Here is a 24,908-nt window from a genome sequence, read left to right as displayed (position 1 = left end):
AATAGCACCAACTTGGAAACAACACAAATGTCCACCAAGAGTATAATGGAAAATAAATTGTGGAATATTTATACAATGGAATACTCCACAGCAATGAAAAAGAATGAACTGCTGATCTATGCTGCAACATGGAGAAGTCTCCCGTACATTGTGGTGAATGAAAGAAGCCAGACAAGAGGGTGTATACTGTACATGATATTAAAGAAGAGGTCAAAACAAGCAATGGCGATAGAAGACAGAATAGTGATTACTGCTGTGGGGTGTGGGGAGGAAGGAGGCTATTGACAGGAAGGGACATGAAGGAGCCTCCTGTGGTGCTGGGAATGTTCCAGATCTTGATCTGGGTGCTGTTCACACAGTGTATGCATTGATAAAACTCTTTTGAACAGTACATTTTTGTGCACTTTACACAGCTTACTGTGTGTGTTACACCTCAGTAAGAAGCAATAAGCAAATAAATCCATAAATAAAATTTTACAAGGGAAATCCCTTTTCTCATTACCAGGTATGTGCCCAGAGAGAAACTATTGGTATCCAGTGACTCTCATAGATTTAGCATGGGACCTGGATGTGGTTACATCTATGAGTAGGACTTAACAGAGGCAATTATGCTCAGGGCTCCCAGTCTCTCCCCTTCTTTTTAATGTATATTTCTTATCCCCTTTGGCCTTCTTGACCATTTGGGCAGCTACATCATATGAAAAGGGATGTTACAATATGGGGATGGGGAAAATATGAGTTTCCTAACCTTAAGTCCTGAGGGGACTCTGAGCACAGATGAAAAATAGTGATAAGACAGAGCTAGGTTTCCTGCCAAGTAGACTAATGGAAAGTTCACCAGGTAAGGGAGAATACAAGAGTTGGAGGGAAGCAAGGAGTTTAAAGATGTGAGTTCTTGGGCAATGGGGGTTCTGTCCTCTCCACGGAACTCCCAGGTAGGATAGTAAGATCCAAAGGACATCTTGCCTTGCTTCCCAACCTCTTTTTATGAATACTTTACTGATTACAGATTTTCATTTTCTTATTGATTCTGAGTGGTCCTGATGATCAATCTTGAGCCTTCCATTTTCTTTCCCTGGAATCTATTGGGCCAGAAACGTAAATTTTTCTATTTAAACAGTTTCACAAATGGCTGGGTAAGTCAGTTGGTTAGAGCAGTGGTCGGCAAACTGCGGCTCGCGAGCCACATGTGGCTCTTGGGCCCCTTGAGTGTGGCTCTGCCACAAAATACCACGTGCGGGTGCGCATGTATAGTGCGATTGAAACTTCGTGGTCCATGCGCAGAAGTTGGTATTTTGTGAAAGAGCCACACTCAAGGGGGCCAAAGAGCCGCATGTGGCTCGCAAGCTGCAACTTGCTGACCACTGGGTTAGAGTGTCGTTCCGATATGCTAACGTTGCAGGTTCAATCCCTAGTCAGGGCATGTATAAGAATCAACCAATGAATGCACAAATAAGTGGAAAAATAAATTGATGTCTCTCTCAAAAAATCAATTAAATTTTTAAGTAGCGTCACCAATGAACAAAGTGACTTTTATATACATACTCACATTCTTCTTATGAAATGTAATTTTTAAAAATTTGGCTCAAAATTCTATATACTAAGGATTCTAACAGTAAGGTTTTTCTGGCATAAGTATTTCTTTAAACTTTGTGGCTGATTGCAACTATTACCACAAAAAATACTTTTTTAGTGAAAAAGTAAATTAAAAATAGAGATTGATAAAATAGGGGGGGAACCAATAATATATATTTCCGTACTTGAAAGTAAAACAACTTTTGGCTTGCCTACCTGAGACAGTTGGGAGAGTGATTTATTCATATCTGTTATGATAAGTATCTTTTGTGTTCCATTTGTGCTGGGAGAAACTCAACAGCTTGTTTACAGCATTTTTGTCTTTTGACTTTGGCATCATAAATAGCTGTAACTACAGACATGGGTAGAGTTTGGCCTTCACAAAAAGCCTGATTAGGGAGTTCAACGTTTATTGATTACCCTTCCTGAAAGGCTTTGGGTTTCAGAATACATAGTGGTCCAGCAAGCACAGGACAATTAACCTTAGTTGTGAGGATTTTCCAATGGACAAATTAATGCATTAACCTGAAAGTCATCATTTTCTTGGCCATATGTTGACTTTTAAAATGTTATACTTCTCATTTCATTGAAATAATGACAGTGTTGGAACACGAAGGTTTATATTGGTCTTTCTGAAATACAACATTATTGAATTATACATACAAATCAGGTTGGTCTTGCAGCTCTCAAACATACATATATTCCACTGAAAATGTGCCAAATTGAGAGCATCACTGCATTTGTAAAATCCACCATGCATTTCAGTTTGGTACTTCACACATCATCAAAAGGTTGTCAGCAGGTCAGAAGACACAGAAGTTTAGAGATGGAATGTAGCATTTCTGAGTCCCTGTCAGACTTGTCAAATCTTTGTTTCCTAGACTTCATAGGAATAAAGCTTAGGAGTGTAAGTGGGGAGAAATCTTTATATTTAAAAGGTTTAGCAGTGTTTTCTAGTATCAGTTAATAGGCAGGTTGTGTTTATATTGTTCAAAGTGTCTCCATTTGTACATCACAATATTTAAATCTGTGAAATGAAAGGCAACATGCTGTCACTGCTGCTTGCTTCTTCACAAAGTGTATTGAACAGTAGCATTTGGAGTTTATATTTTTGACTTGCACCATTCTACTCAAAACCTATCCATTAATATGAATTCTTTTGTGGATGTGATGGGGGAAAAGTTAATGCCAAGACTGATGGAAACCTTCTGTAGTTTAATTGCATATATGTGGACTAGTAGTTTTGTTTTCTCACTATCTTTTTTAAAAGAGAAGAGCTAGAGGCATAACAGTCTCCATCATGTTTTTACTTTTTAAACTGTTGATGTTCAGAAAAAGAAATCTCACCTTTTTAGGCACTCTCTACAGCCTATCTGACAATCATTGCAAATTTATTTCCGGTTAGTAATGCTTTCATTTATATTATTTCTGATTTAGACTTGAAGCCATAGTTATTTGCCCTCCCTCTTGCTTACTGGGCAATCCCAGCATTTGTCATGGCCCAAGTCACAAAAGCCATTGCACAAGAAGACCTAGATTTCATTGAAGAAGATCTTATGGTAATCTCAGTAATGCTGAATTGACTTCTGTAGGAGTTGGTGGTTTCTAATTCTCCATCGCCTACCTTAACACTAATATTCAATGTATAATCTCCACCTTTGAGTATGTAGTGTGTCAATAGGAGTAACTTGTGGTACCAAAACCATGAGGGCCTTTGCTGCTTTCATGAGTCTCCTCAGAAATGCTTTCAAATCCTTGTAACAGGAAAAGAATCATACGCTTATGAAATTCCCATTTTTTAATTTACTTTAGTTTTTTATTAAATTTAGTGGGGTGACATTGGTTGAACACTTTTTATTTCCTAGTTGAGACAGGATCTTGTATTGAATAGGACCTGGTTTTGGAGTCAGGGCAGTCAAAGTTTGAATCATGATTCTGCTCTTTGATCTTGTATGAGTCAGCTTAACTTTTCTGAATGTCAACTTCCTTTTCTGAAAAAAAGTAAAACAGAATACCTACGTCACAGAAAGTTGTTGCAATAAAACCACTAAAACATGTAAAATGCTAATAATCATAGTAGATGCTCAACCAATGTTGATTCTAAGCTTCGTCCCTCTTAACACAGGTATTTCCTCTCTCACTCTCTTTATTGTATTAATTCAACAAACATCAGTGGAACCTCTATTATGGGATTCACTCTGTGTAAAGTCATGGGGAGAATGCAAAGATGAATAAGAAAGTTCTATCCCCAGCTAACAACATTCTAGCACATTGTTTCTCAGCTTTAGCTGCACCTCAGAATCACCAGAGTAACTGTAAAGAATGCCAGTGTCCAGGCCATGCCCCAGGTCAGTTACATTAGAATCTCTGGGAGTGTCACCTCTGGAAAGTATTGCTTTAAAGCACCTTAGGTAATTTCAATGTGCATCCAAGTTGAAATTCACTGTTCTAGAGGTAAGTCAGATGTGAAACCTGGAGTTATAAAATCCAATTCTATTTGATATAGAGGATTCATGTCAGTGGAATGGATAGGGCTCAAACATGAAGTGTCTTAAATACCACCTTATGAAACTTGGCTTTTGTCTTAAAAATAATGGAAAACCCATGAGAGAATAGTCTGATTAAGTTCCAGAATGATTCTTCTGGTATATATGTGAAGGATGCTTAGCAGATGCTGTCTCACCCATATACCTTGGAATTTACCGTTGTAGACTTCTAACCAACTGCCTAACAGCCTTCTCTGACTGATGAAACTCTACTCTTGTGCAGAGCAGACTAGAAATATGGGAGAATTAGGCAACTCACATTTCCACTGCTGAAGCAGCCACTGATAATTCAGGGGTTAGTATATAGATACCTAGCTCCCATACCCCTTGGGTGGGATAATTCTGAAGCATATGGTCTATATCAGTAGTCGGCAAACTCATTAGTCAACAGAGCCAAATATCAACAGTACAAAGATCGAAATTTCTTTTGAGAGCCAAATTTTTTAAACTTAAATGATATAGGTAGGCACATTGTTATTAACTTAATTAGCATACTCCTAAGGCTTAGGAAGAGCCACACTCAAGGGGCCAAAGAGCTGCATGTGGCTCGTGATCCGCAGTTTGCCGACCACTGGTCTATACTTACTCCTAAAGTAACAGGACTGAGCTATGGTGCCCACAGTGCTAACATAGTTTGATAATGAAACTTCATTTGGTTTCTTTCTCTTCCCTTTCTCACTTCCTTAATTCTCTATTGCAGGGTTTCTCAATGTAGGCATTATCGACATTTGAAGCTGTTTATTACTTTGTAGTTGTAGTTGTTGTTGTGTGTGTGTTGTCCTGTGCATTGTAGGAGGTTTAGCTACATCCCTGATCTAGATCCACTAGAGTCCAGTAGCAACCCCTCAAAAAAGTCACCCCCTGTGGGTTAAAACTACTACCCTGCTTACATTTCCTGGGTTCATCTCCCAAATAAACTACTGGCCCTGGAATCCTTGTCTTTGGATCTGCTTCTGGGGAACCTAAACTAATGTAAAGGAGTTGAACAGGACACAGAGGGGATATAGAGATCAATTTTGAGATAAAAATGTCAGCCTGAGCCCTGACCGGTTTGGCTCAGTGGATAGAGCGTCAGCCTGCAGACTCAAGGGTCCCAGGTTCGATTCCGGTCAAGGGCATGTACCTTGGTTGCAGGCACGTCCCCAGTGGGGAGTGTGCAGGAGGCAGCTGATCAATGTTTCTCTCTCATCGATATTTCTAACTCTCTATCCCTCTCCCTTCCTCTCTGTAAAAAATCAATAAAATATTTTTTTTTAAAGTCAGCTGAGACAAAGAAGATAATCTTAATCTCAGATGAGGCTGAGATGATAGGAAGAGATGGATATGAGATACCAAGAAGGACCCAATTGATGGAACTCAGAGCCTTAGTGTATGTGAAGAGTGAGGAAAAAGAAAAAATTTAGTGTGACCCTGGTGGTGTCATTCAGTGATAGGAAATGTAGAAGAGCTGGATGTTAAAATAAACTCTGTGGGAGTTTTTAGTGGATTTGTGGGAAGATGGAGATGTTGGATTCCATTTTGTATCTCAGTTAAGAGCCATATTGTAATGTCACCATCCCCCTAATTCCCAGGAGAAAAGTCATTTTAGATCAATAGTTTTGATTCTTGAATGCACATTGAAATATTCTGGGAATTTACAAGATGCTGATGCTTCAAACCCCATACTCAGAGACTGTGATTAAATTGGTCTGGGATGTGCCTTGGCATTAAAATATTTAAAGTTCCCCAGGGGAATCCAATGTGTAGTAACAAATCCAGTAAAATTTAACATAAGAGGAATTGTTTGGAGAAAGGATTTCTCTCTCTCTCTCTCTCTCTCTCTCTCTCTCTCTCTCTCTCTCTCTTTCTCTCTCTCTCATACATAAACACATGCACACTGCTCAACATTTTGTCTCATACTATTTTTCTATTACAAATATAATCATGATATGAATTTTAACTTTATTAAAAGATGCTAAAGATAAAGCTTAATCAAATAGTTAAAAGTATTGAGCATTTCTTCTTCTGTCCAGGTACTTTTCTAAGCACTTCTTATGCTTCATCTCATTTAATTCTCACAAAAACTTTATGACGTAGTGCTATTATTATACCATTTTAGAGATGAAGCAGCTGAGCCTCAGGGAGTTTGGCCTGCTTAAAATCCTGAATGTGGCACCAGGGCTGCCTGACTCCAGAGCCTAACCTGTCAGCAATGATACTAGATGGTGGGTCCAATTTCCTCATTTTGTTCAAGCCTCTTAGCTTATTGGGAAATTTAATTAATATGTGAATGAGAAGTTTGGGACAGGCGAAATACATCATTTTAAAATCTAAGAGGCAGCTCAGCTGGCATGGCTCAGTGGTTGAGGTCATGGTTCCATTCCAGGTCAAGGCACATGCCTAGGTTTGGGGCTTAATCCCCAGTAGGGGGCATGCAGGAGGCAATCAGTGATTCTCTCTCATCATTGATGGTTCTATCTCTCTGTCCCTCTCGCCTCCTCTCTGAAATCAATAAAAATATATTTAAAAATAATAAAATCTAATCTGTGGGGCAAAAAGGAACTTTTCTACAGGTCAGAATATAAAATGATCATTACCTTTCCACGGCTAAAAACATGTTTCTTCAGTCTCAAATTCAAAGGAGACCACCTAACTCAGCTTATCTGAGGAAGACTTATGGTTCCAGTAAAGTTTTAGAAAGCTTTATGAGATTATCTTGCTTTGTTTAACTATCTTTTAAATTAATTGACTATTATAATCACTTATTTGTTAAAAGTTCTGTGTAAATTTGAGGAGGGGAATGCTAATAATCAAAATAACATCTACCCTGTTTCTCTGGCATAGTTTTCAAGTCTGCACTATCCTGTTACGCTCGTAAGTTTCCACTGTCTTTTAATAGACAGTAATAAAGAGAACTATATAACTTTACTGGCATCACACACTTTATTCTGAAGCATATGACAAATGGCCTATTTACCTATTTCTCTGTGCTTCTTTTTTATTTTTATTTCTTTAGGTGTTTTTTTTTTCATTCTGTGCTTCTTTATAGTATCTTTTTTGCAAGGATTGTGGAATACTTTACAACTATTTTTTTTGTTTTTATTATATTTCTGTGATGTTCAGAATGGACAGGCATATTTGACTTGTTTCACAATTTTCTTTTTGCACTGATGTTAGAAAAAATTATTAAATGACATTCAATCTTTAAGAAGTATTGAGAAATTATGATTTTATGCTAAATTCCATAAGCCTGGTATCCACATTTTTTAAAATGATACCCATATGAGCAAATGGTATTTTTCATGCTATTGTCCACTACATTAGCTTGTGGGCTCAGACTGAAAAAGCCATGGGTCAGCAAACTTTTCCTATAAAGGGCCAGATTGAAATATCTAGGGCCTTGTGGGACATACAGGGTTGGCTACAACTACTCAACAACACTATTATAGCATGAAAGCAGTCATAGACAAATGGTCATATTCCAAACAGATCTTTATTACAAAAACAGAAGATAGTCTGAATTTGGCCTGTTTGTTGACCCCTGGCACAAAATCTTACAAGAAAGGCTGTAATCTGGGCTTCACAGTTTCGTTTTTTTGTTTTTGTTTTTCTTTTTTTAAATATATTTTATTGATTTTTTACAGAGAGGAAGGGAGAGAGATAGAGAGTTAGAAACATCGATGAGAGAGAAACATCGATCAGCTGCCTCCTGCACATCTCCTACTGGGGATGTGCCCGCAACCCAGGTACATGCCCTTGACCGGAATCGAACCTGGGACCTTTCAGTCCGCAGGCCGACGCTCTATCCACTGAGCCAAACCGGTTTCAGCCTGGGCTTCACAGTTTTAAAGTCCTAGTTCCACTCTTCATTTGTGTGTGTACTTGAAAGCTGTCAGATAATCTCTAAATAAGAATGGTTAGATTGTGTAAACAAACATATCTGGGCAAATCCTATTAGTTTTATCCCAATGACTTTAATCACCTGGCCTGTCCTAGTTTACTTGCATTCAGCCTAGTCTCAGAAACTGGGAGAAAGTTGGGCTGGAAACTTGGAGGTAAATATAGTTTGGATGTGGTCTGCTGTCCAGCAGCAACATGATTAAAACAAGAAAACTTATTATTTCCACTTCCATCTTTCCAGGGTATATCTGAGGCCATCTACTCATTCATCACAAAAAAGGACCAATGGCTACAAATGTGGCCTTTGAGGTGAACACACTCAGAAAATCACTAAGTCCAGCTGGTCACTGATTTAATGTTAATAAAAATAATGGTTATTTTATATTGAGCCCTCTGTCATTTTTCTCATGTAGACCTCAACAACACCCCTAAAGCACTCGTAAAACGGTCTTATTCCTTTACAGTTAAGGCCACTGAGATTTGGGTTCCCCCAAATTGCTCAGATCCATGTGTTCTGACTGCAACACCTCTATTCATTTCACTTCAGAATCTTCCCACATAGACTGTGAGAGAAATAATAGTAATGGTGACATTATGAACAACAACAGCTAATGTTAATTGAGCATTACAAGGTGCCTGGCACTAGGTTCTTTATAGATGTGAACTCATTTATCTCTCCTGACAGGCCTATGTCCTCTTGCCATCCACACTTTCTAGATTAGGAAACTGAGGCACAGATAAACACAAACAACTGATTTCAAGGCAATTCCTAGGGTTGGAAAGCATCACTCACTCCAAGTGGAAACAAGCTAGGCCGAAAATGCTTCCTTCATTTTCCAGTGTCAGAAGAGGAAGAAAAACTCCGGAGGTCTAAAGAAGCAGTTAAGTCCCAGCCTAGATTTGTATTCTAACAGCAACCTTCCTCTCTTTAGTCAACCTTCATGTCAATTTGTTTTGTTCTGATAAATTCCAACCTCCCTGGAGTCTTTCCTGTGCTGCCAGGAGAAACTTGCATCAAAGGAAACCACTATGGAGAAGCATCACATAGACAACAGCAGAGAATAGATCTCTCTGTTGAAAGGAGAGATAAACCAATTACCTCCTTTTGCCTCTCCCTTTCCATTGTTCTGCTGAAAATCACACAACAGTCACACCAGAGAAGCTCATGCAGCACTCCAGAGCCCAGGTATTTAGGACAAGCAAGGCAGACAGTATAATGGAGAAGGGAAAAAGAACTATATACGTCACCAGCCAGTCAAGCAGCTTCAATTGTGAATATGGCACTGCCTTTCAAAATGTCTGCATGGCGGATAGAAGCTTTTTCTCCCTTTTGCAATTGTTAATCTATATATATAAAAGCCTAAGTGATCAGCTGACTGGCCGACCGGCTGACCAGCTGATTGGCCGGTAGCTATGATGTGCACTGACCACCAGGGGGCAGATGCTCAGTGCACAGGCATGGAAACATGGAATAGATTGATGAATCTCAGAAGGAATGGGATCGGGGGGGGGGGGGGAGGGCAGGAAGAGATTAACCAAAGATCTTATATGCATACTAGAGGCCCAGTGCATGGATTCGTGCACCGTTGGGGGGTCCCTCGGCCTGGCCTGCAAGGATCGGGCTGAAACTGGCTCTCTGACATCCCCTGAGGGGTCCCGCATTGCAAGAGGGCACAGGCCAGGCAGAGGGACCCCACTGGTGCATGAATCTGTGCACAAAAATTTGTGCACTTGGTGGGGAGGGGAGGGTCCCTCAGCCCGGCCTGTGCCCTCTCACAGTCTGGGACCCCTCGGGAGATAACGATCTGCTGGCTTAGGCTAACGACCTGCTGGCTTAGGCCTGCTCCCTGGTGGCAGAGGGCAGGCCCAATCCCTAGGTGCAGCCCCTGGTCAGGCTCAGAGCAGGGCCGATTGGGGAGTTGGGTCGCCGCCCCCTGTCATGCACAGAGCAGGGCAGATTGGGAGGTTGTGATGCCACCCTCAGTCACGCTCAGGGTAGGGCCGATTGGGGGGTTGGGGCACCGTCCCCTGTCACACTCAAGGCAGGGTTGATGGGGAGGTTGCGGTGCCACCCCCTGTCATGCACAGAGCAGGGCCCATCAGGGGGGTTGGGGCTCCGTACCCTGTCATGCACAGAGCAGGGCCAATCAGGGGGGTTGGGGCGCTGCCCCCTGTCACACACAGAGCAGGGCCAATCAGGGGGTTGGGGAGCTCCCCCCTGTCATCCACAGAGCAGGGCCGATCAGGGGGTTGAGGAGCTCTCCCCGTCACTCACAGAGTAGGGCCGATAGGGGAGTTGGGGCACCACCCCCTGTCACACTCAGGGCAGGGCCGATCAGGTGGTTGGGGCGCTGCCACTCTCACACTCAGGGCAGGGCCGATGGGGAGGTTATGGCTCTACCCCGTCACACACAGGGCAGGGCCCGTGGTGGGGGGAGGGCGGTGTTGGGGCGCCACACCCTGTCACACACAGAGCAGGGCCGATCAGGGGGTTGAGGCGCCGCACCCTTTCACACACAGAGCTGCAGGGTGATCAGGGGGTTGGGGAGCTCCCCCCATCAGGCACAGAGCAGGGCTGATCAGGGGGTTGGGGCACCTTCCCCTGTCACGAACAGAGCAGGGCAGATAGGGAGGTTGTGGCCCTGCCCCTGTCACACACACAGAGCTGCAAAGTGATCAGGGGGTTTGGGCACTGCCCCCTGTCACGCTGATCCCGGTGCTGGGAGGCCTCGCGGCTCCGCTGATCCCGGTGCTGGGAGGCATATTACCCTGTTACTATATAGGATGGAGGCCTGGTACACAGGTGAGTGCTGGCTGGTTTGCTCTGAAGTGTGTCCTGGATCAGGGTGGAGGTCCACACTGGGGTGCCTGGCCAGCCTGGGTGAGGGGATGATGGCTGTTTGCATCTGGTCACACACCCTTCAGGGTGGGGGTCCCCCTGGGGTGCCTGGCCAGTCTGGCTGAGGGGCTGAGGGCTGTTTTCAGGCTGGGACTGAAGCTCCCAACTGCTCCTTTTTTTATTTTATTTTTTTTATTCTGGGCCAGCTTTAGCTCTGGCTCCAGCTCTGAGGCCTCTGATGCTGAAAGTAGGTATCTGGATTGTTTGTGTTCTATAATCGAAACAATGTATAACTCCAGCTCTGAGATCCAGACTCACTGAAAGCTGGTTTCTGGGGTTTTGTTTAGCTTCTATATTTGTTACAATGTTTCTTAAGCTGCAAGCTCAGAGGCCAGCAAGGCAGGCGGGGAACGTTGCAGTCCTCCGTCACTGAAGCAAGCAAGCCTCATGTTAGTTTCAAGCTGCCTGGCTGCCGGCCGCCATCTTGGCTGGCAATTAATTTGCATATCTTGTTGATTAGCCAATGGGAAGGGTAGCGGTCATACGCCAATTACCATGTTTCTCTTTTATTAGATAGGATAATGATACTATCAAATGCAAATCTAATCCCTGCTGTGAAGAAAATAGATGTCCTCTGTATCCTCTTTCATTTGGGGAATTGTGAGTAACAGGACTTACCCATCATTTCTTTCTTCAAAAACATTTTGCTGTCCATCCTTCTTTCTTCACATCTTATGAAGATCTCTCCATGCCTGAGGATAAGAGTTGCAAAGCTTGGAAAAGAAGCAAATAATTTCCCCCCAAGGATGCTGTTTGCTGTCGGACTTTTCCCATTTCCAGTTTTTTCTACCAGAAGAATCCTCAGGGTGTTGTCCTGAAATGCCAGTTTAACTGAGGTCACTTGTTGTGAACTAACCAATAATTAGACAGTAGTGACAGTTATAGGTTAGGTAACATGCCCACAACAGTCTATCAGATTACAGCCAGTGTCAGACAAAATGCCACTACACAAAAAAGTCTTTTAAATATTACTTTAGAACTTTTTACTTTTAAATAATTTTGCACATAAAGAAGAGTTCCTCAAAGAGTACGGAGAGTTCCCAGATAAAGCCTTTACCCAGTGGTTCTCAGCCTTGGCTGCACAATAGAATCACCTGGGAATCTTTTTGAAATCCTGATTTCTGGGCCTCATCCTCTGGAAATTCTGTTTCTCTGTTATGGGGTGGGGCCATGACATTAATAACAAAGAAACAGAATTTCCAGAGAATGAGGCCCAGGAATCAGGATTTTAAAAAGATTCCCAGGTGATTGTAATGTGCAGCCAAGGTTGAGAACCACTGCTTTACCCAGTTTTCCCTAATGATTATATCTTGCAGAGTTATGGTACAATGTTTAAAACTAGGAAATTAATATTGACATAGTATTATTAACTAACCTATAGCTATTTTGTGACTTTCTCTAGGTTCCCCACTAATGTCTTTTTTCTTGTCCTGGATCTTACATTCAATTTAGTTGTATCTCCTTAGTCTCTCCTAATCTGTGACACAGAATGTTTAAGTAATGTACCAAAGGTTGCACACTTAATAATTAGTAGAGTTCATGTTTTGAATCCAAGTGTGTCCCTATAAAAATCACTTTCCTAATCATTATACCATTGTCCTGTGTTTCCTTCTGGCCACTGACTGGACTATACATAGTAAAAAAATAAATGCCTATTTTTTATGACTTTGATCATTTATTTGTTTCAGTAGCTGTCATTATTTTAACTAATCTATAGATCCTCTATGGTTCCATATAGTATAGTATAGTAGTATAGATTTATGCTAGTAAGTGTATAGTATGGTAAATATAGGGTTAGCCCAGTACAATACTATACTTGACAAAAGAAAGTGACATAAGTGTACCTGTCCTTTAATTTAGGCCTTTGTTTTTTATATAAACATTTATATTTGATTATTTTAAGGACTAATTAAATGTTAAAAATATAACTTTAAAATCAAATATTCTTTTCTAAATTAATAGTTGACACAAAATACATTCTTTAAATGGTGGAGAGGATGGAGTAGAGGTTGTATATTAGGAAATCCAAAATAGTTACAGTATTAGAAACTTATAGTATAAGACTGTAAGTTCTAATAACTATCTTATAAAGGTTGTCAATCTCCAGCATATGGTTGATACTAAACCTCAGAGGGAAGGTAGGAGAGGGTGGGGGTAAGGGGGAGACATCAACCAAAGGACTTGTATGCATGCATATAAACCTAACCAATGGACACAGACACCAGAGGGGTGAGGGCATGAGTGGGGTGTTGGGGGGACAATGGGGGGATAAGGACACATATGTAATACCTTAATCAATAAAGAGAATAAATTAAAAAAGAATTTTTACACATTCTGTTGTACTTTTTTATTTCTCATATCAACAAATTTGATAATTAAATTAAAAGTTGGAATCATTAATCAAAAAAATTAAATTAGAGCTAGGAAATTTGTGTGGGAGCCAATTAGTGCATAGCCTGTGGAATAATAATAAAAATGCAGCCGTGGGATGCAGCACCAAAATGAACATTTTCCCAGCAGAAACACCTCATAGAAGTGACATCATCATTTCTAGCATCGTGTTTGGTCAAGGATTTGGAAAACAGTCTAATGTACTGTCAAAGAACAATTATTTTAAAAAAAATATTACCAGTATGAACACAAGGGCCTTTCATTTTCCAAATAATATTTGGTGATAGATCAAGTATTTGATGAAATACAGGGAAGAGAAAAGCATTTGAAAAATTCTATCTGAGAGAAATATCTGTGAAATTGGATTTTCCTTCTTCTGTTCAGCCTCACTGTTGATAGGCTGTGTGGAGTGTAGACATCCCTCCATATTTGGCAGACCGGTAGGTGGGCTGGTGGGTAGCCATTGGCAAACTTATTTACAGTTGCATGAAAGGCAGGAATGACTTCACTTATCCTGGTGGTCCTGAAGTTAACACAATCCTAGCAGCTTAGCTTATTGTACTGCTGTTACAACCATGAAAATTCCCCTCTTAGGTCTTTAGCTGCAGGGGGTGGTGGGCCCAGCTTCTGCTCTCTGAAATCTGTCACTACATTTTAGAAGAGGAGCTTCATTGCCTACTGCTTCTGATTCATGACTCTCATTTTTAAAAATTCTATTCACCATTTATGCCAAAGTTTTTGGTGAAATTTGAATATTAATTCTACTTTCTATGATGCAAATCAGTTGCTATTGACAGCTAATGAAACTCTCACATTTAAATATGTTTTAATGGGTTTAAAAGCCAGTAAGTCTTTGCATTTGAAATATATTTTTCAATTTAGAATATTTAATTTCAAGGCTTTTCTTCTATATATATTTATGATAATATTTTATAAATGATATACTTATATTGTAACAAAATTGCATGACACTATAAAGTTTTCCAAACATTTATTTTGAAAATACTGTTTCCATAAAATATCTCTAAAAATCAGTTACGTTTGCACACTTTGCTAAAAATATTAGCATGTACCTTGAAGAGACACTTTAGTACATTAACTTTAAGTCTGCTACTACTGAGAGCCAACTACTGGGAGCCACTTGTCATCATGCAAAACTTGCATTCTTTGCCAGAAAATGAGGGCATTAGCCTTCTTAGAAAGGAAAAACATATAACTCATCTTTAAGTAGATAACTATTTTAAGTACTTTGTCACAGACAGCCAGAAAATTCTGTGGCAAACACAATGGAATGTTACACCCTTTTGTTACAAAGCCTTATAAAGATTCTACTACTATGGTCTTGTTTTGATTTTTTAAAAAACTTGATGGCCATGGCCGGTTTTCTCAGCGGATAGAATGTTGGACTGAAGACTTAAGGGTCTTGGGTTTGATTCCCAGTCAAGGGCATGTACCTCATAACTCGTTTGCAGGCTCAAACCCTGGCCCTGGTCGGGGCCTGTGCAGGAGCCAACCAATAGATGTCTCTCTCTCTCATATTGCTGTTTCTCTCTCTCTGTCTCTCTCTGTCTCCCTCTCCCTCTCTTCCACTGTCTCTAAAACAATCAATAGAAAAAATATCCTCAAGTGAGCATTAACAAAAAATAAAACAAAACCCAACAAACCTTAATGACATCCTGTAGTATGCAAAGTGAAATATCACAAAGTTCCAATGAGGGACAAAGGACTGTCAATCCTTCCACATTTTGATATCCCCCTCTTTCTTCAAGGACGTATTACAGACTGACTGTTACCATCTAATATATAGTCAAAAGAACATGCCAGTATCAGTATTTATATATTGTCAATGATGTTTAATTTCTTATAGAGATGAAAATAACATAAATTGATCCTTATATCTCTATGATGCAAATTATAGCCAGAGTGGTAAGGATCTGACTGGCTGGTGGGTAAGGAGGTTCCAGTCTTGGTAAGTTAGGGGTATGGGTTTTACCACCCTGCAGAGACTAGAGACAGGTCTTCAATTTATACAAGGTGTATAGTTGGAAATAAGATTCCCACATAAAGCCAAGATTCTTAGAGGGCTTCATATATAGGGAAAGAGGGGGGGGTGTTGTTGTTTAAAGTATTACATATGTCACCTTCCCCCCCATCTACCCCTCTCCAGCCACTCCCACCCCCCCAAGGTAAGCCCCCACTTCCCCAGTGTCCATGTCCATTAGTTATGCTAATATGCATGCATACAAGTCCTTTGGTTGCTCTCTTACCCCACCTCCCTCACCTTCCCCTGCCTTCCTTCTGAGGTTTGATGGTCTGTTCAGTATTTCCTGCTTCTGGGTCTATTTTTGTTCATCAGTTTATGTTGTTCATTATATTCCACAAATGAGTGAGATCATGTGATATTTATCTTTCTCCGACTGGTTTATTTCGCTTAGCATAATGCTCTCCAGGTCCATCCATGCTGTTGCAAATGGTAAAAAATTTCTTCTTTTTTACAGCAGCATAGTATTCCATTGTTTTTTAATCCACTGGAATTAAAGGTTGGAAAGCATCACTCATCTGCTGATGGGCACTTAGGCTGTTTCCAAATCTTAGCTATGGTGAATTGTGCTGCTATGAACATAGGTGCATATATACTTTCTGATTGGTGTTTCTAGTTTCTTAGATATATTCCTAGAAGTGGGATCACTGACTCAAATGGGAGTTCCATTTTTAGTTTTTTGAGGAAACTCCATACTGTTCTCCACAGTGGCTGCACCAGTCTGCATTCCCACCAGCAGTGCACAAGGGTTCCTTTTTCTCCACATCCTCTCCAGCACTTGTCGTTTGTTGAATTGTTGATTATAGCCCTTCTGACTGGTGTGAGATGGGACCTCATTGTTGTTTTGATTTGCATCTCTTGGAAAATTAGTGATTTTGAGCATGTTTTCATGTGTCTCTTGGCCTTCTGTATGTCTTCTTTCGAAAAGTGTCTATTTAGGTCCTTTGCCCATTTTTTTGATTGGATTGTTCATCTTCCTTTTGCTAAGTTGTATGAGTTCCCTGTAAATTTTGGATATTAAACCCTTATCGGCAATAACATTGGCAAATATGTTCTCCCATACAGTGGACTTTCTTGTTGTTTTGGGGAAAGAATTTAAAAGTTTCATCCACTAGCATAGTAAATAAGGCAACAAAGAAACTTTTTGCCCATAAAAGGGCTTTGGGTAGAAATAAAAGTTGTCTCCCTTTAGATTGTATAATTGTGTGCCTCTCATGATTTAGGGTTTTAATTTAAACTATTCTGGATCAGGAATGTTTGAGCTGAAAATGAATACAGAATTTGATCCTGCACCAGTGATAACCCTAAGGCCGTGGTCGGCAAACTGCGTCTTGCGAGCCACATGCGGCTCTTTGGCCCCTTGAGTGTGGCTCTTCCTAAGCCTTAGGAGTACCCTAATTAAGTTAATCACAATGTACCTACCTATATAGTTTAAGTTTAAAAAATTTGGCTCTCAAAAGAAATTTCAATCGTTGTACTGTCGATATTTGGCTCTGTTGACTAATGAGTTTGCCGACCACTGGCCTAAGGTATATGCCAGAAGAAAATATAAAACTTCTCTGGATCGGTATGCCCTCCCCCCAAGCAATGGGGGCTTCCCATAGGTAAAGAAACCCTGAGCATGAGCTTACATCTGTACTGAATGTCTACCAGGTGCCCCTTCAGATCTTCGCTCCATTCTTCTTCACTCTGCTTTGTTCCCTAGCAGATTGACCTCTATGTACTGCATCACCTGGGCTCCTGTCTTTTCATTGGGTTTTTCCAGTGGGACATAATGGCAGGAGATTGAAGGACAATAGATTAGCAAGGACATGTGGTATGTTCCCCCAGCTGCATCCGCTCTGAGTTACTAATTGGCAGTGTCAGCCTGCCTCTACCAAAGACCATGGCTCCTGTCAGGCAGCCCTGTCCTCCAGCCACAGGTCTGGTAATCACTTCCTCCTTGTGCCACTCAGGCTTGAGATAGCAACATCTTCATGTTTAACTATCTTCTGCCTGCTCTTAGCCCTGCCCACGCCTTTGGAAATAGTCCTTTTATTAAATTCTCCATGATTACTCTATTTGATGTGCCATCTCTTTCCTGCCAGAAATTTGACTGATGTGTTATTGATCAATTTAAAACATAATATTAAGGATAATTTTTGAAGACAAACTCTCCATGAGCCAAGAAGTGTACACATACCTAACAAATAGAATAATTAGAACTCAAAGAATTTCATATACTAGAATAATTTATTAGAGATTATAAAATATGTTTAATATAATTAAAGACATAAAAGCAGTAACCAGAATCAGAAAAAATACTATGAAAAAAGAACAAACATTTGAAAAATAGCCAAATAGAATTTCTAGAATTAATAAAATGGTTATTAAAAATAAAAACCCTGCCCTGACCGGTTTGGCTCAGTGGATAGAAGGGTCCCAGGTTCGATTCCAGTCAAGAGCATGTACCTTGGTTGTGGGTGCATCCCCAGTAGGGGGTGTGCAGGAGGCAGCTGATTGGTGTTTCTCTCTCATTGATGTTTCTAACTCTCTATCCCTCTCCCTTCTTCTCTGTAAAAAAATCAATAAAATATATTTTTAAAAAAATAAAAACCCATTGGACATATTAAACAATGAATTATATATAGCCAAAAGGATGTTCAGTGACCAAGAAGGAAAATCTCAGTATGTTGATCAGAATGAAGCATGAACAGAGATGTTTTGTTGAGTTGTATACTTTAAACCTCTATAGTTTTGTGAACCAATGTCACCCCAATAAATTCAATATATAAAAAGAGATAAATGGATTGAAATTATGAAAGAGGGGTTAAAAGATATTGAGAAATTAGTAGCAGGAAATATTTGAAAGATAATAACTGAGACATTTTCATAGAGGATTAAATACATGATTGCTAAAATTAAAAAATGCAACATGTCCTGAGTAGGATAAGCAAAAATAAGTCCGCATTCAGACATATGTAGTGAAACTGTAGGCAAACAGACAAAGAAAACATTTTAAAAGTAGCCAAAAAGAAAAGCCACATTATCCATAATACAGTAAGACAGACAGTGTGTTTTGGAACAATAATAATATAAACCAAGTAGCATTGGAATAATATTTTCAAAATAATGAGATAAATGAACTGTCATCTATAATTTTACACCCAGCCAAAATCAGAACTCAAAATTAAGGGCAAAATGAAGACTAAAAAGAATGGTTCATTTCTTTCTAAAATACTAAAGTTATAAAATTGACTTAAAAATAAAAAGCATAACCACTAAAGAAATATAATCAATTATCTACAATCTAGTTGTAAAATGAGTACTAGACCCAGGTGGTTTTACAGGCAAGTTTTACTAAAAAGGAAAATAATCCAAACAAAGACATGGGCAAAGCATACACTGATAATCCAGAGAAGAGAAATTCTCCATGACTAATAATCTATATGGAAAGTTCCTCAGCCTCATGTATAATAGGGGAATGCAAATTCAAATAAAAAATGAAATATTATTGCACCATTCTCAGATTGGCAAATATTACTCAAGTCTGAAAACACCAAATGTTGGCAGAAATTGGACATAGAGAAACAGGAACTCAGGAGCAATGGGGGTAGACTATACATTGGTTTACTAATACTTCTTTTGAAAGCATTTTTACAATGTTTAATAAAGATGCAGGTAAACATAACAACATGAACTGGACAATGCTGTTTCTGGAAGCTTTTATACCTGTATACAAGAAAATAAGTACATTGGAAATAATCTAACTCTATCCCTCAATAGAATAATGGATAACAGTAGTACTCAAAAGATGTATATCATACAACAGTGAACATACATGCACTAGGTCTATATATATTAGCATGGATAAATCTAAAGAACAAAATGTTGAATGAAAGGAGCAAGCAAGGCACACAATATGCATCATTATATCATATATATGAAAACAAAATAAAAACATGTGACTTCTTTATGGATAAGGCATATGTTGCTAAAGTTAAAAACATACAGGAGAATACACATCAACTTCAGGCAGTGGGGTAAGGGGCGGGATGGAGTAGCTACAGCTGCATCTATAACACTTAATAAAAAAGATTTAAAAATGTAAGACATTTCTATCTATTTAATATTGGTGGAGGAACAAAGATATATTTATGATTTTCTATAATTTAACTGTATGTTTGAAGATGTTTTATACTTTTAGACAAAATAAGACCAATATGTTCTTATAAATCCCCAGAATATTTTCCTGAGAATTACACTCTTATTATATTTCTTTATAGCTGTTGCAGAACAGTAGAAGAATAACCAAATCTATTTCTAAACAGCTTAAGCATACATAAAATTTATATTATATACATTGGTATTCAGGGCTGTTTTAAACCTGCTTCCTGCCCTTTGGGATATAACTAAGGATGAAAATGGTTAGCCTTGAATTTGAGGATGTGCATCTGACAATAAATGTTTCCTGCGAGACTATGCCACCTGCTTGCTGTATAGCCTGTTAACAAGCTTATTGGAGGCCACAGAGTTGTCATATTTTACTTCCCCCTGAGACACTCCTTGCTGTTATTTATTCTGGCTGCTGAGTTTCCAGCCTTTTCCTTGCCTGTTAAAGTACTGGCTGGTAACGCTAACTCGAGAGAAGGAAACCTACCTGCAACCAAAGGAAATACATGAGTTCTTCTGAAGTGCTTTGCATACACAAAAGTTAGAAATGTTGATTCAACTCAGCTCATTGAATTTCTATGTCTAACTTTTTCTACACTAAAGAGCCTGTTCAGTACACACATTGGCAGTTTCAAACTGCCTTAAAGACTTCGCTGTATCCCAGAAGGGAAGATTAGCTGTTGTTTCTGGAAACCTGTTGAAATAAAAAAATGAGTGTGAATGGAGACTTGGGCCATTGGGTGAAAAGAGCCTTAAACAGTGTATGTCATTATGCAATGCAAGATATTTGCTTTAGGGAAATAAAATTATTCATCTTTGAGTATGATTGGCAGGAAAGTTTACAACTATGTTGCCTAAATGAAAAATTGCAACTTCCAGATTTCTTCAATTTCTAGAAAGACACTGTACTACCATTGGCAAGAACTAGGGAAGGAAAGTGTTGAATAAAGCAATGACTAGATATGAGCTCTGCCTTCGAGCACTTTTAAATATAGTTGGGGAAAGAGGACTTAGGTAAGTAAAACGGAACAGCCAGAAAATTCTGATGACATTCTCATCTTTGTATGTCTTAATTTCCAACTTGTCAATGAACTTGCTCAGAACAGCAAACATTTATTGTGCGCCCATTATGTGCCAGGTGTTGAGATAAGCACAAGAGATATAAAATCGAGTCAGACAAAGTCCTTGTCTTGGTCTATATGTGGCGACAACACTGAAACAGATTATTCTAATATGACATGAATGTGCTATAAGAGGGCTACTGGACACAGAAGAGGGACTCAGGATGGAGGGACAATTAAAAGTATGAACAAAAGGTTTGAAGGAAAATTAAGTCTATTTTTTTCTTTCACCTGAGTTTAAAAAAGTGGCTCTTAAAGTGTGCAATAGAATGCTGAGAAAACACTTTTTGCAGAGCATTTGTGTTTCCACGCAGACCTTACTCTTCCCATTCATCCCTGGTGCCTACCAGCAAAGTATAAGGAAGGGGATAAGGGAATGAGGGCACACATAGTTATTTTTTGGCTCTTCGGTGTCTATATCATTGGTATGGCTGAGATGGGATGAAGGATAGATAGATGGACAAGAAAACATAGAAGACAGAATACACTGTATCTCTATCTCTATCTCTATCTCTATCTCTATCTCTATCTCTATCTCTATCTCTATCTCTATCTCTATATATCAGTGGTTCTCAACCTTCTGGCCCTTTAAATACAGTTCCTCATGTTGTGACCCAACCATAAAATGATTTTCGTTGCTACTTCATAACTGTCATGTTGCTACTGTTATGAATCGTAATGTAAATATCTGATATGCAGGATGGTCTTCGGCGACCCCTGTGAAAGGGTCATTCAACCGCCAAAGGGGTCGCAACCCACAGGTTGAGAACCGCTGTTCTATATATCTATATTTATCTATATTTACTATAAGGTAGGATTGTTGAGTTGAATTGAACCACTAAGCACAAACTAAATTGGTATTTACTTCAGTGCATGGAGGTAGGATGGAAGTTACTCAATTTTCTAGGTCCTCTCATTCAATTTCAATGTTTTATGACATTGAGAATTAGGAGGCACTAGGTCTACAGGCTCAGATATTACATCAGTATACATGGGAAAGGGAATTCCCCCTTCCTCATCCGTTTAAATATGTGCTGGTTTTCCCTATAGGAACTTAAACTTGTTATATGTATTGACTGCTCTCAATGCCAAGTATTTCTAACTGTTATTGCTTTCAAATGTCATCCTGGGTCTTGGTACTTGAGGCAAGTTGGGAACACCCATCAAAGTGCTGTTGCTTCATTCTCATCCAACTTAATTGAACTATTTTTAATGACTTCTCCACTCTCCTGACCCCATGAGTGCAAAATAATTTCTTTTTCAGACAAAGGTGATTTTGCTCAACGTTTTAATTATTAAATTTGTTGACATTGATGTATATAACTATAAGATCTTTTACTTCCACAGGGTAAAAAAAATTCTCTTACTTCCCACATTTTGCCCTCTTCATCACTAATAAAATGTGTTCTGTTCTGGATCTTCATTTTTCTTTCCCCTCAAATGACATTCTCTGGTGTACAAAACTTAATTACTTTGGTGAAAGCAGTCCGAGTTTTCATACTCTAAAAACTGATATTTATTCACTCTCAACTGGTTTTGATTTCCAATTGCTGTTAAAACTATCATATCTCCACAAGTCAGAAAAGTTTTAAAAGTAATAGCAATAATTTGATGTAAGTGAAACTAATTTAAAAATAAGGATATTTATCTTAATAATGGGTAATGTGATCCTTGGCTAGAACCTTCTGCTCTCAAAAAGTAAAAGGATCCTCAAAAGGTGGAGCAATGTCAGGAAAAACCCTGACCAGGCAATAGAAAGAATTTTTTTAAAAAAATTATTGCTATAACATTGGTTATAAGATTATCTAGATTTCAAGCATACATGTCTATGATACATGATCTGTGTATTGTGTGCCCCAGAGAACATTTAATATAAAGAACTGTTAACTAGGTAACTGAAAAATGTATTGGAGATAGCAACTGCAGGATATAACTACTCCCCCTGAGGTAACAAAGGGAAGAGGTTGGAATTGTAAAATTTTAGAAGCTTGGAGGAGGAGGGGCCCATAAAGTTAAAACTTGGAGCCCTGAGAAAGGCACCCTGCTTGGAAGGTGCTGATTTCTTAGAGTGGTGATGAGGTGCAATGAGGCTGCCTCTGCATTTGTTGGGGGGAAAAAGTAAGAACTAAATTCAGCTGCTGCTGCAGAAAGGCCTTGCCACTGCCAGGATTAAGAAGTGAGACTGGGGAAATGATGACAGAAACAAGAATCCAACAGGAAGCCCGTAGAAAGCAATCAGGAAACAGACAAGAAAAACCAAGTCCCTTTCCTTTCTCTGGCCTTACAATCTATTACTGGCGCCCCCTAGTGAGAGCCTAATAGGGGTCCAATGGCAACATAAAAGGTGTTTTGCAGAGTCCTGGCCCCAGCATCACAGAGCCAGTACATATGCTCCTCAATTTATAATGGCCTTGAAAATATAGGAAGTCGAAATGCATCTAATACACCTAATCTACCGAACATCATAGTGTTTTATAGATGAGATGGGATGTGAAAACACAATATCCAAAAGACACTGACAACACAGTACACTGTAGAGCAGTGGTCGGCAAACTGCGGCTTGCGAGCCACATGCGGCTCTTTGGCCCCTTGAGTGTGGCTCTTCCACAAAATACCATATGCGGGCGTGCATGTACAGTGCGATTGAAACTTCGTGGCCCATGCACAGAAGTCAGTTTTCGGCCTGGGCGAGTCTATTTTGAAGAAGTGGCGTTAGAAGAAGTGAATTTTAGGGAACGCTGTGGAGTGAAAGAAGATGTAGTGTCGAGGATTGAGAAAGGTATGTGAGATGGTTTGGACATATAGAGAGGATGAACGAAAGGAGATGGACGAAACAAGTATACAAGACGAGTGTGGATGGGAGAGTCAGAAAGGGTCGACCTCAGCGAACGTACCTCAATCAGATTGAGGACGTTTTTAGCAAAGGCCAGCTTAGGAGTCCCCTAATAAAGTTAATAACAAGGTACCTATCTATATAGTTTAAGTTTAAAAAAGTTGGCTCTCAAAAGAAATTTCAATCGTTGTACTGTTGATATTTGGCTCTGCTGACTAATGTGTTTGCCGACCACTGCTGTAGAGTATTGGTTGTTCACCTTCCTGATCACGTGGCTAACTGGGAGCTGTGGCTGTCACTGCCCAGCATCAGGGGAGAGCATCATACCTGCATATCACTAGCCCCTAAAAAGACTGAAATTCAAAATTCACACCATCATGAAGTCAAAATATCGTAAGTTAGGGGAACCTCTAGAAGGGCAGGTTTGGAGCTGGGCAATAATATCTTAATAACTGGCACTTAAGTTTGCAGAAGTAACCCTATCTATAGTATGAGCTGGTTATAAAATTAAAGTACTGCCTGCAGACCACTGTGATGGCCAGGCTAATTGACTCCACATCATCCAATGGTCCCTAATGATTTGTCAGAGCCAAAATTCCTTCCCCTTGGTAATGATTGATATAGAAATGAGTTCCTCATATTTTATATGTAACCTAAGAATTTTATAAGCCCTTTAGCAAATTAATTAAATTGGTCTAGTGCCAGTATTTTTAATAAGTTGCAGCCATTGGCATTAGGGCTTAAATCCAGAAAGTTGACATGTAACAAATTTGGTCCCCTGTTGTCTTCTTTATATCAAAGACCCAGAAGAATTTTTGAAGACTTTAATAAAGTAACATTGAAATAAGGTAAACAAAATGCTGAAAAAGGAGCAAGTCAAATTTGGCTGCTTTCAATACTCAATCAACATTATTCTGTGATTCTTAGCCAACACCTTTACACAAGAAAAATGTATAAGATACATGAATACAAAAAAGTGTTATGATTTGAAGTTTTTGTCATTCTCCACCAGAAGAGCCTATTCAATCAACTTAATCCCTAACAGAATATTAGCATTCAATAAGTATGCCAGATGTAAGATCGACATATACAAATCAGTAGCTTTCCTTCAAACCAACCACAACCAATTAGAAAATATAATAATAAACAAAAGAATTTTAAAAGTTTACTTACAGCACTATTAGAAACTGAAATACAATTCAGGATGAAGTAATCAGAATGAAGTAAATTCTTTAGGAGATATATATTCCCTGGTGTCCCTGATAATCTTTTAATTTTGTATTTTACACTCTATGATCACCTGTAAAAATAATATAAGAGCATCTGGATCATTTATATCAGTGGTTGGCAAGCTACAGGTCAAATTCAGGATTCTATTGGCTTTGTAAATAAAGTTCTATTAAAACACAGCACATATTCATTTATGCATGATGTATGGCATTTTTGTATTACAATGGTAGCATTCAGTAGT

Source organism: Myotis nattereri (genome assembly GCF_964212035.1).
Source record: "Myotis nattereri genome assembly, chromosome: X".
NCBI classification, from domain to species: Eukaryota; Metazoa; Chordata; class Mammalia; order Chiroptera; family Vespertilionidae; genus Myotis; species Myotis nattereri.
The sequence above is the reverse complement of the archived record's forward strand: the minus strand, read 5'-3'. Positions refer to the sequence as shown.